This window comes from Ambystoma mexicanum, chromosome 4q (genome assembly GCF_040938575.1).
Source record: "Ambystoma mexicanum isolate Mex_15411 chromosome 4q, UKY_AmexF1_1, whole genome shotgun sequence".
NCBI lineage: Eukaryota > Metazoa > Chordata > Amphibia > Caudata > Ambystomatidae > Ambystoma > Ambystoma mexicanum.
In genome coordinates this window covers 322,220,080-322,236,246 of record NC_090928.1, presented here as the reverse complement: position 1 = coordinate 322,236,246, position 16,167 = coordinate 322,220,080, and the positions used below count along the sequence as shown (strand labels likewise).

At 48.7% G+C, this 16,167-nt stretch overlaps 1 protein-coding gene across 1 annotated transcript in view; it reads left to right on the top strand.

The window, feature by feature from the left end:
- Positions 1 to 16,167, top strand: part of FH (fumarate hydratase) — a 642,870-nt gene that overhangs the window by 386,837 nt on the left and 239,866 nt on the right. The window lies entirely within an intron of this gene.

The following is a 16,167-nucleotide window of genomic DNA, read 5'->3' as shown; positions in this document are numbered from 1 at the left end:
GTTTATTTGTTGCTGCTCGGATCAGCTTCAGCTCCCGTCGTCAAATTGTGTTTGTCCATCCATTTTCTTGCATCTCCAGGGTTGTCAGAGAAAATAGCGCAACCTTTGTGAATGACTCAGTCTAGCTGGGTATACCAACATGTACTTCAAATTGACCACCCGCAATCTTTTTTTCACTGATATGTAATTCATCTGCTGCTTCTGCATCTGTAGGGTGTAATCTGGGTATGCAGTTATTGTGGCAGACGCACGTTGGATCGTCCCTCATTTTCAGAAGTATTCCATGATCTTTTCCTTATCTCAGTAGTTTGATATCCGGGCTATTATTGCACTCGGTTGGGCACCTGGCAGTGGTTTCCTCATCAACGACCGGTGCGCCCATTCAACAGTGAAGCCTTGAGTGAGGGCGCCTGGACCGATTTCCTGCTGTAGCAGAGTCTCTATGTAGTCCGTTGAGTTCGTTCCTTCTTCTCCTTCCAGGAGTCCAATAATCCTTACTTTATTGCGTCTAGCTCTGCCTTCCAGGTTGCAAACCTGTTGTTGCAGTACCCTGACTTCTTCCGAGGTATCTTTTGGGCCACATGTATTCTCTGTCACTGTTTTTTCAAGTGTTCCTGTTCGTTCAGCAAGTGCCCTCACATCTTGTTGTAACAAGTTCACATCGATACTGATGGCATCTGTTTTGGCCTCAAGAGACATCTTTAGAGATGCTATGGCTTCTAGGATCTTTTGGTATCCTTTATCAAGCTCCTGCTCTTTTGGAGCTGGTGGGGTTGCCTGGGCGGGAGCGCAGTTTTTGTGCACACCTCCTAGCTGCTTCCCTTTGCCTTTTTGAGTTTTAGACGCCATGGTTCCATGGTTCGTTGTAACTTCGTTACCCAGCCCCTTTGCTGCTGGTCGCGACGCCAGAACGTATTTATTCCCCTGCTTGTCCGTCAGGTCTTGCAGGTGGTCGTTGCCACTATCTCATCGATTGCACAATGGTGTGTACCGGCTTATTTGATGGGTATGGTACACTGTGTCTTCCCCGTAGGGACTTAAGTCTTGCTAAGTGGGTCCGCTTCTGATTGTTTCGTTACGCTTTGGATTAGTGGGTCCTCCACCGGGGATATTGTCCTCCTCAGAGTTCTACTACAGTGGTACTGCAGTCTGACCAGCACTCTGTTGATTAACTGACCATCCATAGATTCCTACAGTTCCTTGCTGTCTGGTGTGTCCTGTACAGGGCCCTTCTGAGTGTACGATATGCGTGCTCACCGCAGTGGGGCTGCGCTTCTGTCGGGAACCCAAAATGTTAATTCCTACAGTCCAGGGGACGTGTCGACACCTGTATTTATATTGTTCTTGTATCTAGATCGTGCCTCTGGTCTTTTCTCTTATCTCTGCGTTTGTCCTTAACTGCAACTGAAGTGGTCACCAGACTTGTGGTTGTGCTTCTTTCGATGTTGAGAATAGCCGGGGCTGGGGTATGTTTTAGCACGTTTTGTCTAGTCCATTATTGCTGGGCCTTTAATTGTGTCTTCAAGTTGCATTCTCGTGCGATTGATCAGGCCTCTGCACCCTACGTGGCCTATAGATCATGACCGTGTCTGGTTGATGGCGTTGTGCACCCCCTCGCAAAAACAAAGTACTTGGCTATCGTGTTTCCATCCTTATTGCTTATCATTCTAGGAATCCTCGTGTGTACACAGCAACCATGACTGCCTATCTGTGTCGGCGTTAAATTCGTATTTACTTAGCCGGCGCGGAGTCCCCGGCTCTATTCGTACTTCCCAACCTACGTTCCGAGAATAGTTGTGCGGGCCTGTTTACTCCTCGGTCCGCCGAGACCTGCTTCTGCTCTTCAGGTCAGGCTCCTCAATCCGCCTTCTCGGTGCAGCCAAGGCCAGCTTCCACTACAGTCTGCCTTGAACTGCACGTTGTTTCTTTTGCTGTCCTATTGTAACTGTTACACCGCGGCACACTGAAGTGAAAGCGGGCTCAAGCAGTGTAACGAGCACGGCCTTCTCCCCCTCTGGTCCACCGGGGTCAGCCATATCTACAATTCACCCCCACTAGTAATATTAACTAGTGGTATGTGCGCTCTATCAGCAATGTCCAATGTACAGTAGGAGAGGGGACAGGTTTCTTTGCGGAGTCGCACCCTTTATTGCGCTCCCAAATCACTGGCTCTTTACCCCTGCCTTGTGCTTGTTACCATGGGCTCATGCTGGCTTGGGTCGTAGTATTCTGCCAATCAAGGACTGCTGCTGCACCGCAATCCTCCGCCCATGGCAACGGTCTGGGCCTCTATTGGGGGGGGGCGCCATACCTTTTACACCACACGAGCATATGGATCCCGCTGTAGCCCGCTGCCATCTTCAACGGCACCAGTCTTTCTCTCAGCCCGCCTCTGCTTTAAAGCTTCCCCAGCTCTTCCTTGTGTGCGTCTGCTACTGTAGCGGCCACAATGCCGCCATCTTGTATCAGTGTTTGCAGACTGGTTCAGAGACTTCGCCGGCAAGATTTCTGTATCAGTCTCTTCCGCACTGCTGAAATAGGCGCTTGGCTGCTCACAACACTTTTATGTTGCCTATGTTGCCTCAGTTAGCATGTGCGAGCGTCGTAGCCACCATAATAACCAGGATCACTTGTGTATCAGCAGGAGCAGCAGGAAATGCGACCTACTGCATGGCAGTTTAGCCACGCTCCTCCCTGCGTCCATATTTATTAGCGCTATTGGCCTGTATGATGTGCACTTATGATCTTTATTGGCCTTAGGGAGGAGAATGATTTTCGCCTCCTCCATTGATGCCGAAATTTTGCCTGCCTCCCGGAATCGGTTAAATAAGCTAGTTAGTTGTGGCACCAATAATCCCGCAAATGTCTTATAATAATTAGCTGTAAAGCCATCTGGTCCTGGTGACTTATTGGTGGGGAATTGCTTTTATAACCCTCCGGACCTCGCCTTCCTGCCCTAGCTGCTTGCTTTCCTCCTCTCTTACTTTGGGGAGGCTGATCCTCTCCAGGATGTCCACCTGAGCTCTATCTGCCGGGTTCTGAGACATGTATAGGCCCTTATAGTTGACAAAGCACTCCTGTATCTTCTCTGCGCGGGTATGGTGGGACCCTTGATCGTCTATTATTATCGGTGATTTTATTTTTACCGGATGCCCCCCTTAAGGAGCCTTTCTAGTAACCTGTCGGCTTTATTTGCTTTAGCATAAAATCGCTGACAAACAAACCATAAAGACCTTTTTGCTTTCTTGGTCCTTAAAACATTGAGCTTGCCCAGTGCTTGATGATATTCCCTCAATGTTTTCCTAGATGGGGCATTCAAAGCCTGCGTCCTACTAACCTCAACTTCGACCTCTACCTGGCTTTTGAGGGCTCTCAGATGTCTATCTCTTTGTGCGTTTAGTGCGATGAACTCCCCCCTAGTCGTGGCTTTGACCTCATCCCAGCTAACACTCTCCTCCGTGTCTGAGGCTTTATTGAGGGCGAAAAACTCCTTAATCCTCTCCTCCAGCTCTCCCATAATGACCAGGTCGCGCAGAAGCTCTACCGGTGCCCTCCAGCCCCACATCCCGGATCTCTGTCTGCGTAGCTGCAAGTCCTTAGTGACCACTGTGTGGTCCGCTATCCCTAATGAGCCCACCTCGATATCCTCATCAAACCAGTGTTGAGCCACTGTTTCTGGCTTCACCCGCTTGGTGGAAAAGGAAGCGAAGTCCTCAATAAAAGTGTAGGGTAGATTTTATGTGCCCAGAAAGGACCGAGGAGCAATTGTAGTGCCCAATATCACTTGGCTTCCGGCCAAAACCTGAAAAAGGGCAATTGTGATGCCTTTGTATAGGATTAGTTCCTGTGCCCTGGCCACTTGCAGGACCGCTTCCTACTGCACGTATCTTGGGAATGCCGCCAGCGCGCCCCTCGGCCTGCCATTGGGGCCCCTAACTGTCCTACCGACTGGTGGATTCTATCTAGTAAGTTGTTTTCCGGGCTTGTGTCTCCCAGGAGGTCAGCAAAGATCCTCTGAATCTCCCCCTTTAAGTGTCTGTCTGAAATGGCTTCGGGGAGGTTTTTGACCCTTGTTAGGACTCATTCAATGGCTAATTTCCCTTAACTAGTGAGTCCCCCAGCAGCTTTGCTGGATTTCTGGAGTTTATTTTTTTCACTTGGTAAGAGTGTACCTCTTTTTCCCACTCTTATCTGTGTTTTGCCATGTGTATTTCATCTGTTTTTGTGATTGTGGACTCTGGAGTACACCACTTCAGTAGCCCCCTTCTTGTGTGTGTTACACAGCACCTTCAGTGCAGTGACACAGGGTTGTCTTTTAGACTTCCCACGACTCCATTTCTGAGGCTGACTACAGTCCCCCAGAAAAGGGTAGCCATTTACTTTACTTAGTCAAATAACCACAGATCCAGTTCACACCATCTTACATGGAGTACTGGAAAGGGTTAATCCGCAGCCCTTTTTATCTGTACCTCCTAGAGCATTGTTTTGCTCTTTTAACATTTAGACTTGGCTGGTGGCAGTGGTATCTACCCTAACTTTTCTACCGCGATTATACTATATAAACATGGTATTTTTTTAGGCTATTCTATTAGCCTCGAACATAATCCCGGTTGACCAAATACTCTTTCTTTTGGCTCCGGTTGGGTTTATTCGCCATTTCTTTTTGTTAAAGTCCTTCTTGTGTTTTACTTTGCGCGGCAAACCAGGTTTGCCTTCTTTGTTCACGGTCTTTTGGCGGGCTTCTGCCAAGAAGCCCTCCTCTAGGCGCCTGGGTGTCTAGGTGGGCTGAATGTGAGGGAGGGGTGTAGTCACCCCCTGCACAGGGTATCCTAGGAAACCCAAGTTGCACTTTACCATGATTGGCTAAGGTGGTTGTCCGGGCTGGACAACCCCCCCTGCTGCGTGATTGACAGCCAGGGTGTGTGAATGGGGGATGTTCGTATAAAAGGCAGGACTCTTGTGCTGGAAGTCAGTCGCCACTGGAACTACAAGGAACCAAAAAGAAGTGGAGAAGATGACGGCTGCTGCAACTATCCCGTCCCGGTGAAGCCCTGCTGCAGTCCTGAGCTATCTATCCTTAGACGACCAGAGAAGATCCAGTCCGGAGTCTTCTTCCCTTGAGCCTGGTGGGGATAACCAGCTCACCTTCCACAGCCAGAGGATCCTCTTCGTGGTCGAAATCGCTGCACACTGCTGTAGTGGTCTGGATAGCCATCTGAAGAGCCTCTCCTGTTTTTAAGGAGCGCACCTTTTATTCACCGTCGCTGCTGCCGGCTTCATCCCTGTGTGGTGTATACCCCTCCAGACGTCCTCCTTCTTGCCGAAGCTCCAGGAACCGTGGGTCTGCAGGAAACTACCAGGATCAACTGTCGTGGCACCAGCTTCTTCCTTGAATACGGTACTGTGTTCTGTTTCGAGGGGCTAGGGTGAATCCCTTTCCTCCTCCAAGGCTTGCCCTTGTCTTCCCTCCTTCTTATAACTTTTGCTCCCTCTGTTGACAATATCTAAGCACTCCAACGTTGAATCTTGAACTATCCGACTGTGTGATCCTTGACAACAGGAACCCAGTTCCACTTGACACTGGCTCCGGCCTATTGACTCTTGAATTTCTGTCAACGAGTGTTCTCTGATTCTGTCTGCCCTGACAAAAGTATTGCCTGTGATTTTTACCCCCAACTCTCTCTGGTTAACTCAGGTGGTAAGTGTGTTTTTGCCCCGGTAATATTTCTTGCCGCGGATGCGCGTATCTTTAGTAAGACCGAACTGTTATTACTGTGAAAAAGTGATCGCATATGTATTCCCGGTAACCTCTTTTGTTTCACAACACCGGTCCGTTAAAACATAGGGTACTTACCTTGAGTTATACTGTACCAAGTGAATTGGTTGGTTGTAGTGTATTTTTTTACATGTGGTTTTGAATTAATAGAAGTGTTGTGTTTATAACAAATGGTTTAAAAATAAATGTACTTATATTTTTTACCTGAAACCTTGAGTCAGTGTTTGCTTCAGTCGCAGTAATTGTGGTCCCTTTGTGTAATCTCTGCTACTGCTCATAAACTCTTGAGATATGCCTGGCTGCTCCGCTACTGCTACCACTTTAACATAGTAGTACAGGCTTGTACCAAAGGTGAACTTGTATTACCACTTGTAGTCTTAATTGTGTGTAGTGGTCCCAAAGGGCACTGCACAGGATTCTGCCTAACAACCCTTGAAATTAATTCTCCTTGTGCGGTTCTCCATGTCCTCCATCTACAGTTCCAGGTTTTGTGTGGCCACCTGGAGCTACTCTATTTCTTCCCCCTGTGCCGTTGTTTCTTTTTTCACTTCTTGAAACCCCTTTTCCAGGAGATCTGTCCTTTCCTCTAACTGACCATCCTCCTGTCTTATTTACGTTAGAGCCATGTTAAGGTCTGATCTCATTAACTCAAATTGTTCTTGGAATGCCTTTGTTAATGTCGTCTGGAGGGACATCATCATTATGGAGATCCTGTCTTGAAATGGGTCCCGGAGACTCCGTCCCATTGGTTCCCTCTTGGTCTGACATTTCTTGGTGCCCTTTGCCAGGTCCTTTTCCCTTCTGCCGGGCCCCACACAGTAGGGATGGTGCCCGGCATGTCCCTTGATGCCGCCGCCTGTTTTGAGGCCTTCGATTTAGATGATTTGGACATCTGTCTTGTGCTCCCGGCCGTCCTTCCTCCCTTCCGGGGTCCTCGCCGTTGATCAATACTTTCGTGGCGGGCCTCCTTGTCCCCCCTTTTCTGTCCTTCAGATGGGCAGATGGGCCTCTGAGCCTCCCCACATTGTCTGCTTTGTTCCTTATGTATCCTCCTGTCAGGCTTTCACCCTGTGGGTATCCTTAAATGGGTAAGTTCTACTAGTGGCCTCTGGGTAGCTTCCTCTCCCTGCGTCTATGCCTAGGGGCGTGCCTGGGTGTCGTGTCTTGTGTCTCCACCCCCCCCCCCCCGGGTATGTCTCCCTTTTTGTTTGTCCTCTGCTCTGCAAGGGCTGCCCTTTCCTTGTATCCCGCAAGTCCTGATGCTGCTGGTTCTCTTTATGCTGCGTGGATCTTGTAATCTTTTATCTCCTGTGATGCTTGGCTTCCTCCCTGTGAGACCGCAGCTCATGCGGTTGTTCGTCCTCGGGGCCTCCTTCCATCTTCGTTGGTGTTCCCCAACCCGTGGGCATGCCGAACTCCACAGGTGGGTGGGGGGCCAGGGGGGTTGGTCGAGTCCCCCTCTCTTATGCTGATAGCCTCTCCTCTTCTTGCGCCGCCTCCTCGGGTGGCCCCAATCCTACCCCGCTTGGGGTCCACTGGGGTGTTTTGGCTGCCTCGGTTAAGCCGCTTGCCTTGCTTTCCTCTTCCTGGGAGCACTTGGTGTGCTCCGGGGTCTGCTTCTCACGCCTGCTGAGGGCACTGTCTGATGCCTGAGGTCTGCTGCGGCCCTGGCCACTTCTCCTTGCTTGTGGGGGCCGTCCTCTTGACCGAGTCGGCTCTACTTGCCCCGACTCCCGAAGGTGCTGGCCCGTCCCGAACCTGGCAGCCCATGCCGTTGGGGCGCTCCTCCTCTATAGTCCCTGGAGAGCCTCTCCCACTGCTTTGCCTTCTCCTCTACGGGCGGATTGCTCAGGACCTGCCAGCCCTCATTCTCCTGTTGCTGATTTTTCCCTTGTTGTGCCGATGGGCCAGCTCTGCTGTTCCCACCCTCACTAGCCCTGCTCTCTGGCTGTCCGCGTTTCTTCCCAGGCTGCCCGGTCTGGGTGGACCACTCTCTGTTCCCAGATGAACCGGGCCGATTTCGCCTTCCTGTTTGGAGGCCCCCCGGCTTGGTCCGGGTCCCTGCGGTCGTGGTTGTTCCTACGGGTGAGGGTGCCTTTCCTCTGGCTCCCATGGGGAGTCTCTCCCGCGGCGCTGCCTGCTCAGTTGTTGCCGAGCCATGCCGGACTTGCTTGCCTGCTCTTTCTTGCCTTCCGAGACTCCTCTGTTAACTCGGCGGGCGGTCTCTGCCGATCCCGCTCTCCCAGACCTCACTTGCAGGCGGGTTGCACTTGCCTCTCGGGACACTCGCTTATATTGTCTTTTTGTTAGGGAGAATTCTCTGTTAAGGTTAATTTCCCAAACCTAGTGAGCCCCGCAGCAGCTTTGCTGGATTTTTGGGGTGTATTTTTTTCTCCTGCTAAGAGAGAGACTCTTTTTCCCCCACTCTTAGGCATGATTTGAGAATGTCCTTTGACTATGGAATGTGTTTTATGGGCTATGGGGTCTTTTACTCCATAGGGCTTCATATGTTTTTGGTATGTGTGTTACACAGCACCCTCAGTGCAGTAACACAGGGGTGTCATAGTGACCCCCAAACACAGACTCCATACCATGGGACTGACTACTGTCTCCCAGGACATGCAAAGTCACCATTGGCTTTACTAGTCTTAAATTGTGAACAGAACCAGTACAAACCATTATTGTGGAAGTACTGGTAGGGGTAATTCGATTGCCCCTGGGTCTGTTTTCCAAGGGGCACTTGCCAGTCCCCACTTGTCGAGTTTCTGGCTGGTGGCAGTGGATACCACACGAAATATTCCACCGGAATATTTCCTATGGGATTTTCCCATTCATTTTAAACGCTCCACTTTTTGGTGGAATGTTAAAGATACTGCTGGGTTATTTATTTAATATTTATTTCCCGGTTGGGTCTTTTTGCCAGGACTCGGTTTTAAAATGGCGTTTGTGTTCGCCTCTGAAACTCTAACCCAAGTCGAGCCCTTTGTTCCACTTTTTAGCGGGCTTGTACACAGAAGCCCTCCAAATGGTGCCACTCTGTCTGGGGTCAACAGGATGTGTGGCAGGGGGACTCGGCACCCTGGACTGAGTTGCCTTGGCAACTCAAGTCACACTCTTGTGTGAGTGGCCCAGTGGTGAGCCGCCGGCTCACCACTTAGCATGTTTGAGTGACAGCTAGGCTGATGAATGGGGGTTTTGCTGCATAAAAGCAGGGCTTTGGGGACTGGAACTTCAGAAGTCGCCAGAGGACCTAAAGAATCCGAAGAGGGGAGAAGCTGAGCCATCTACAACGACGACACCACTGGTGGAGCCCTGCTGTACAAACTCGCCACTTCCCCGACGACAGAGGAGATCTTCTTCCAGGAGAGTCTTCTTCCCTTTGAGCTGGTGGGACCAACCAGTTTGCCTTTTACGCCTTCCTGGATCGTCTCGTGGTTGAATCACCCATGCCAAGCACCCCGGCGGCCGGATAGCCACGCTTCACCACTACCGCAAATAAAAGGGTTGTACCTTTTAACCGGGAAACTCCGCGGCTGGTTTCTTCCCTGACAGTGCAACGACCTCCAGCTTTCTTCCTCGTCGAGACCATCTCTTCCTCTGGTTGAAGCCATGACTTGCACCCGCTGCCAGGAACAACTGCCACCACTGGAGCTTTCTCAAAATTTCAGGTACTGTGTCCTGCCTGGTCTCCCTTGCAACAGATTGTCCAAGGTGTCCCGTAAATCCTTGACTTTCTAACTGGGTTGACCTCAGACCTGCTAACTTTGCCTTTCTGAACTGATCCAATCTCTTTTGACTTTTCTGCAAAGACTTTGAGTGCATTTCCACTGTGTGATCTTGGGCACATTCCGCCTTGCTCTCTCCAAGAGTGGGCCTGGCCTATGAATATTTTGCTCTACAGTAGACCCTGCCTTTCTTGACTTGCTGTGGTTTCTTAAAAGTGTTGGTACTGTGTTATTTTCCTACTCTGCCTTTTCTCTCCCTTTTTAAACAAATTATTGGAGTGCCATCTACGGTTACGCGCTCACCTCTGTTTTACTAAATAAGTGGTATCTTAACCTAGACTTGTCGAATAATTAACTAGGGAAGTGTATATACTTATAGTGACTGTGTTTGAACTTGCTTGACATATTAGTGCCAGTGTATTTTTATAAGTGTGTTTTTAAATAAATAATTATATACTTTTATACCAAAGCTCTGCTCATTGTTTGCTTGTTCTGCTGTATTGTTGGCCCTATTGTGTATACTCTATATACTGCCTAACTCTTCTTGAGAGAAGTCTGACTGCTCAGCCACAGCTACCAGGCAAATCTGGGTGGTGCAGACTGCTACCAATTGGGTTTACTGCTTACTCCTGTAGTCTTAAACTTTTTGCAGTGGTCCCTAAGGGAACTGCACAGGTTTCTGCCTAACACTTGTCCGCTCCCCACTCTCGGGCACCTGGTTTGGGTAAGGGGGGATGTGACACCAGCCTCTACTCCTGACTGGAGGTATTCCAGGGGGGAGGGGGAGAAAGCCAAGTGTATCTCCGAGCACCAGGAGTGACTGCCCACATGTCTACCTAGTGTCGGCAGCTATCTTGGAATCTGACAACATTTTTGAGTGAACTTCCCCATTAATGTCACCTCTGCCCCTTTTTGCCTGCTATGCTATGATCTTTGCCCCTGGTCCCTGACTTTTCCTCCCCTTTTCTGTTCCTCCTTCCTCCTCTCCTGAGGACTCCCATTTTCTAGACTGTAATTTCCTCCCACATCCTCTGTAGCACCCTTTTACTCCACCTTTCCTAACTCTTCTCCCTTCCTCTTTAGATTGCTTGCATCTCTTCGCTGTTCCTCTGAACATTTTACACCTCCTCCTTGTTGCGCCTCTTAACCGCTTCCACCTTTTTACTCTTTGATCCCTCCTTCTCCTTTGACACTAAGGAGCTTATTTTCAATGAGCACTAAACTAAATCAAACTCATAAGACTTGCGTAATACTTTTACGCATTTGTTTTATTTCATGTCTCATTTTTCACAATTTGTATGGCAGAGAGGAGGCACTGGTCGTACCTTATGATCCTGTCCAGCACTTCTTCTCTGCCGTACAAACCCTCAGTGCATTTGCGCCAGCATGTATTTTAATATTGGTGCAAATGCTATGCATCCCTATGAAAACCCATAGGAATTTATTGTAAATGTTGCCTACCATGTGTACGTTGGTAGATGGTGTTTACTAATTTGTAGGAGTACAGGGAGGACTCTAGATTGTTTTGCTTTGTAAGACCTTTTCATGTGTTGCTTTTGGTAACTTTCATATCTTCCTATGCCATGTTACAATTTGCTATATGTGGTTTCAGGTTTGCCTGTGCACCTTGCAAAACTGCCCATAAAATCTTTCTGATTGTTCCATTTTTAACACGCTCAAATTCTGTGTTCCAACCCACAACATGCACCACCACCTAATCCACGCAAACATGTCAATTAAACACACCTCCCAACAAACATTAAACATCAGAACACTACACCTGTGTGCCATTTGTGAGGGAAAGCTTGGGATTTTAAGCGCAGCAATGTGGTTGAAACATGTCTGGGGTTGCTCAGTTCAGGACAGACTGCCCCTTTTAAGTTTGGGGTGGGACATCTATGCCACCTGGAGGAATATTGTAATAAAATGCAATGTTTCTGCTTGTAGTTTACTTTGTAAGTATGCAACCTCCTTGCGTTGTGTGACAAAGTGACATATGGCATAACACAGTGTATCCAGTTCAGTTTTTTAAGCACGTCGAGGATGGTATAACCATATTCCTCGTCAAGGCCTGGGTCTGTCCACAACGAGGTAGGTATCTATAGAAGTCTTGCGCACGCTCACTATCGCTAATCTTTTATGTGCTTTCTCTTTTTGCTTCCCTCTTCCTGTCTCTATCTTTCTCTCCTTCTCTTTATTTCTCTTTCTTGTTCTCCCACACTTTTTTTCCTTTGTTTGTACTGTCTTCCTCTCATTCTTCTGGCATCTGCAAGCTCTTTTGAAGTCTATCTCATGTACCTACCTTTATACTCTGCCTCGTTTAACTCCCCAACGACTGACTGAGGATGGAAGCCTGTTTTATTCTCTCCTGGTACCCCCTCACTGTGTGTGGGGAGCTGGGTGTATGCCACTCTGTGGTGTGGTGGCTGCTTTATCTCTTTGCCAGTCAAAACTCTGCACTACTTTCTCCTGGCCTAGTCTTGCTGCAGCAGTCCCCAGTGCACAGTGTGAGAAACATGAGGGTATTCTCCCAAGTAGACCTTGGGTAACCCTTATTCATGTGGCCAGGGGAGGGCTGGTGCTCTCAGATTCCAACCCTGGGACTGGACGAGCGAGAGCTGATCACCTGGATTGGGGAACTGGGGTTATGCTCGGGGGATTTCCCCAGGTGAGACGCAGTACTATACCGGAGAAAGGGAGGAGGAAGACGAGGTCCCCGACCGCCCTTACATCCGATAAACTTCCTTTAAAAAAAATCCATCATCCCTTCCACCTCTAATGAATCCATTACACACCCTGCTGTATTTAGAAACCATATTTGTCAGAATCCGTGTCTTCCTGTTCCCCATCCGAATACTCCCAATAATTCTTCTTCCAGTCCAAAGCTAAAAAGGCGAGCACGGCAGACAGCACGATGAGACGGCTAATCAGGCGCGGCAGTTCAAGAGAAGGAGAAAGGCGGCAGGAATCGAAAGGGTGGTGAAGAGAGAAGTGACCTTGCCCTTTTCGTCACAGACCTGTGGAACCTTCGTGGAAGGGAGCCTAAAACTGCGAACAATAGCACAAGTGTCTTTCAGCAGATGTTAACAGTACACGGGGCAAGCCTGCACCGATAAGCAGGAGCGAGGGAAGCTCCCGCAACTGTAGTACCGGCCTGGTCTCCAGGAAAGCCAAGCGATTCAGCACAGTCGGTGAGTTGAGTGGAGAATCGATTAGAACCGGGCAGTGTTGAGTGAGAATTGCAAAGTGGCAAGTTTGAACGAAGTTTAATGAACTGTGAAAGGACTGTAAAAAGTGTTAAGGGGAGACCAGCTGAAAAGGGAAGCCGGTACCACGTGGGTGCTAACTCAAGAGACTCTGATTCACCCCCATTAGAGCGAAACTATGGGTACCAGAAGGCCGTAGAAGAGTTGTAGAGAGAGGTCAAAGTGGTCATACAGGAGGTCTAGTAAAATCCCTGTAAAATCGAAAGACTTTGAGCTACAAAGTGTGTGAAAGCAAGGGAAATTAATCCAACAGACTCAAGTGAGTGTGAAGTTGGCAAGAGTGAGCCCAACCGAGGGATGCTGGTGAGAGGGGCAAAGTCTAAAGTCCTGAGAAAGTGTTTTGACAGAGGTAAACCCAACCGAGGGATGTCCACAATGAACTGTTTGAAAAGACAAGGAGAAACAAAGGGAAGTGAATCCCGCTAAATGATTTTAGAGGGGTTTGAGTCTGGCAGAAGGAGATCGAGGGGTGAAGCCATCACCCAAGCACCAGCAGTCGAGGATCCAGGGCTGAAGCTCTCACCCAGTGTTTGGGGAAAGAACTGATACATGAACATGTGGTAAACCATTGAAAAGAGTCAGTGCCCAGAAGAGGGGGACCCAGCGGTGAACCCATCACCCATCGAACAGTGAATACAAACTTTCATTTATTGAATGAACTTTAGTTGTTTTTAGTTGAAGACATCAGGGCCTCGAAGGCAAGAGACTTTCAAGTGAAACGAGACTTGACCATAGAAGGTCCTGAAAGCTGCTATTGGAACTGTTGTCTCGTGCTGGAGAAGCTGGAGACTGTACTGTGCTCTATGATTCCACCTTCGCTCATGCTCAAAATGTGGGAAAGGGAGACCCAGACTACTGCATACGGACATATTATTTGAGAACACTTCTTTCTTTTCTTGAACTACCCCACACCCTTTTTTGTATAGTTGTAAGGTTTGGCAATAGGTTTCTTAGTATAGGCCCTTTTATTTTGACACAGTGCCACTAGGACTGCCTTCTTTTTATTTGATGGTCGATGCTTGCTCCAAACTTAGATTTAGGTTTAGATTAGGCGTTTTCCAACCTGCATACAGCATTCATTGTTCAATAAACACCCTTGAACTGTGAGCACTTGTCTGTTTTACTTTTTCCACCTAGAGTTCCTCACAACAGTCACACTTCTCCAAAGCTCAAATCTCCACCACTCCAGGTTTTCAAGCAGGTGTTGCTGATCTTTCGTCTGGTTTAAGCATAAAACTGCTCAGTGATGTCCAGAGTGACTTTCCAACAAACCCTCCAGATTAGGGGTCTCTCACTGATACGTGATTGAGGTGGGTACATTTAAACAATAGGAAGTGAAGAGGGACTGGATTATGGGTCTTCTGGATACCTCACCTTCACCCTCTATATTGGTGCAGGAGGAGGAGGCAGACACATGGGTGGCATGGTTGTAGGCATACACATGTATTAAAATAAAGTGAAAACCTACCACTCACAACTCTAAGAGTGCTTTCCCTACCTCAAGCTAAAATACAAAAGATTCAGTCAGGATGTCCATGTAAATCCACCATCCTGTGTCAAAAACCTATCTCTTTCCATTACACTTATAACTAAACTAATGAAATAGGGGATCCTGTTGGTACAGAAGAATGGCTTCCTTCTTCTGTACAACAGATCACAGTTCCAGGTCTTTGGTGGGATGTTTACCTGAGTTAATAACTCCCTTCACCAGGTCTCACTCCCTTTCCAAGGCACAAAACCAAGTTCCAGGTTGAAATGTTAAAACGCAGTAAAGTTCTCATTTCAAATTCGGAAGGTAAAGTTCCAGTTCAAACATCAACATCCCTTATTGCAATAGTTGTTTCTTCACTATTGGGATCCTGGAGAATGCCTCCCTTGTCCAGGTGTCTTGTTCTCAGTATTTGCACAGTGTCAGCGGAACGACTCCCTTCCCCTGGCCTTTTCTCAGGCTTACTTTGCAGTTCACAAGGCCAAGTGGAATGTCCCCCTTTCCCCACGCCTGTTCTCACATTTGATTTCATAGTTCACAGCACCAGGGGGAATGTCTCCCTTCCTCTGACCTTTCTTTGTATATTCAGAATGGCATAACTGGTTCACTCTCTCTATGCTATTCTTCCTTTTTAATTGTGGGTGACCAGACCAGAACTTGCCTCTGGTTTCTGTTTGGCAGACATGGTTTACTCTCCTGCCAGGTACTGCCACGAAAAAGATGAATTATGTTGATCTTCGTTTGTGGGTGCAGTTCCCAGACCCGCCTTTCGCTTTGTTTTTCCTGTGGCAGACTTGGCTCACTCCTTTGCCAAGTACTGCCACGAGGAAGAGGACTGGCAACGATCTTCCTTTTTTGGTTGAAGGTCTCAGTCCCTGTTCTCTATGCATCCGTATGTGTGATTATTAGTGTCCTTTGATATATTATGGGGCTTTCCCTCTTTCCCCTTCATTGGGGAACTTTTCCTTGGTTCCCCTCCCGTTGCCTCTGCGACCCTTTTGCGCTCCCACCAACCAGTAACCCCTGTTCCTTTGGGGTTGGACCAGGCATCTCCTGGTCGGTGTCGGGATTGTGTCTATCTGTGTTCGGGTCATGCGCTGCTTCCCTGGCTCTCTGGTGTGCTGCAGCAGCTCTGCAGTTTTTGGTCCGTTGCAGGTGGCGTGTCTTCCTTCGACCACGCTTCAGATTCCTGCACTCGCCTGGACCTTTTGCTCTGCAGCTTCTCGCCCGATCCGTCTCTGTAGGACCATGTGTGGACACCACTCTCTCTGCGTCCTGGTCTTCAGCCTCTTCTTCCTGCACCGAACTGCCGCCTCGTTCTCAGTTCCTCCAGGGAGGAATTGATAATTGAGGAAGTGCTCTTTTTGTCTTTATTCGGAAGGGCCACTGACAACTAGAACGCTCATTCACGGTCCTCCAAGTGCTCATCAGTATTCCGCACCTCCTCCTCCTCGTCCCAGTCCCTGGCAATGAAGCCCTTTTTAGATTATCCCTACTCTTCCTCTTCTTAGTGAATGCTGGAAATTCAGTTTTACAGACATGCATAGAAGAAGTGTGGTTCATAGGGTAGGCAGATGTTATAGGGTGCTAGGTGAGGTGTGTCATACTGTGTTCTCCTGGGATGGATGTCCATGTCCCCAGAGGGGGAATCTCTCCCCATTAGATCCTCCCGCTGTGTACCACCCCCAGGGGGATTGTTGGGTAGCAGCCTCACGGGAAGGGGCTCCCCCTTGGGGAGAAGTGAAGACAACGAAGGATTTGTTTCGCCCCTCTGTGGATTAACCTTTTTCTTTGTGGTTTACGACCCCAGTCTAGTCTTCAGCCCTGCCAACTCGTTCACTTTGTGGCAGGTAACGTTTCAAACGCAGGCTAATCTATCAAACTCATACAGCTCCTGGCCTTTATTTGCTG